Raw genomic sequence first — 2,106 nt, forward strand, 5'->3', positions numbered from 1 at the left:
TAATTTTTCAGACCGAATACCTCACAACACCATTGCCAAGTTGTCCTGACACACGGTCCTTAGATCTTCACTTCTCTGCTTAGATCCTCTCACCGATGCAGAACCTAACAGGGAACCCAGCTCTCCTGTTGGCTGTTAAGTTGTTCCAGCATTTGTTCTCCTAAAAACCATCTTCCAGACTATATTACTTGGCTTTGAGCAAGTAAGACATCCCACCCCGAACTCGCGCTTCCTGGGGCAGAGCTCTGTCCACACCTCCCTGTGCACTTCCTCCCCTCCCTGTCCGCTTAAAGGCCAGCTCGTGGGCTGCCCCTTCTCCTCGGACCCCTTGCTGCCTTCCCCGGCCTTTGAACTCGCCTGACTCTGGTCTCTTCTGCCTTGTGCTTGAGTTGTTTGGGGTCTGTGGTTCACTCCTCCTAATAAACCGTGAGCTCACTCACTCATTTGGCCAGTTTCTCATGGTGCTATTCCACCCAGAGAGGAAGAACGGAAGTGTGTGTGAGTGTGCGTGTGTGTGAGTGTGTGTGAGAGTGTGTGTGTGTGAGAGTGTATGTGAGTGTGTGTGTGTGAGTGTGTGAGTGTGTGTATGTGAGTGTGTGTGTGTGAGTGTGTGTGTGTGAGTGTGTGTGAGTGTGTGTATGTGGGAGTGTGTGTGTATGTGAGTGTGTGTGTGGGAGTGTGTGTGTGTGTGTGTGTGAGTGTGTGAGTGTGTGTATGTGAGTGTGTGTGTGTGACTGTGTGTGTGACTGTGTGTGTGTGAGTGTGTGTGTGTGGGAGTGTGTGTGTATGTGAGTGTGTGTGTGGGAGTGTGTGAGTGTGTGTGTGTGTGTGTGAGTGTGTGTGAGTGTGAGTGTGTGTGGGGGGAGTGTGTATTGTGAGAGTGTGTGTGTGGGGGAGTGTGTGTGTGTATGTGAGTGTGTGTGTGTGAGAGTGTGTATTGTGAGAGTGTGTGTGGGGGAATGTGTGAGAGTGTGTGTGAGAGAGTGTGTGTGTGAGAGTGTGTGTGTATGTGAGTGTGTGTGTGTGAGAGTGTGTATTGTGAGAGTGTGTGTGAGAGTGTGTGTGTGAGTGTGTGTGAGAGTGTGTGTGTATGTGAGTGTGTGTGTGAGAGTGTGTGTGTGAGTGTGTGTGTGAGAGTGTGTGTGTGTGAGTATGTGTGAGAGTGTGAGTGTGTATGTGAGTGTGTGTGTGAGAGTATGTGGGAGTGTGTTTGTGAGTGTGTGAGTGTGTGTGAGAGTGTGTGTGAGAGTGTGTGTGAGTGTGTGTGTGTGAGAGTGTATGTGAGTGTGTGTGTGTGTGAGTGTGTGTGAGTGTGTGTATGTGAGTGTGTGTGTGGGAGTGTGTGTGTGGGAGTGTGTGTGAGTGTGTGTATGTGGGAGTGTGTGTGTGAGAGTGTGTGTGTGAGTGTGTGAGAGAGAGTATGTGTGTGTGTGTGTATGTGAGTGTGTGTGAGTGTGTGTGTGAGAGTGTGTATGTGAGTGTGTGTGTGTGAGAGTGTGTGTGAGTGTGTGTGTGTGAGGAAGAACGGCTGTGTGCCTCGCTCCCTGTGGCCAAGTGCCATGGCTGATTCACAGCAGGAAACTAGTGTCTAAAGGGACAGAAAAATGGACGGACGGATGACAGGTAACTAGAGAAAGTGTGGGGAAGGGGGTCCCCGGGCTCTGGGCTGGGATCCTAGTGACGGGGTGTGCAAGGAGGGTTATGAGCTCCCTGAATGTCTATGGGGCCCTGGCAATTTCTGACCACCAGAGTTGACAGCTGGCCTTCTGCGGGGCTGGAGTGAGGGCGGGGTGTGGAGGGGCACAGCGGCCACCTCTGTGGAAGGCAGCCGTGGCCCCTCGGCCGCAGTGTGCTGCTCACCCTGGCTGCCGGCCGCTCTCCCAGATGCCGGGGGCTGAAGGGTTCCCGCCGTCTGGGGAAGGACTCTGAATGGACAGGCCCAGGCAGGAGGGCCTGGACAGGCCCGAGGAGGCTGCCTCCCGAGGCCTCCCTGTGCGCAGTGCGGGTCCTCCCACTCCACAGCTGAAGGCCCCTGTCTGGGGCTCAGCCAGGAGGTGAAGGGTTAAGCAGGCCTCTCCTGGGGACGGGCCCAGCCCGCATTCCTTC

This window comes from Ictidomys tridecemlineatus, chromosome 10 (genome assembly GCF_052094955.1).
Source record: "Ictidomys tridecemlineatus isolate mIctTri1 chromosome 10, mIctTri1.hap1, whole genome shotgun sequence".
NCBI classification, from domain to species: domain Eukaryota; kingdom Metazoa; phylum Chordata; class Mammalia; order Rodentia; family Sciuridae; genus Ictidomys; species Ictidomys tridecemlineatus.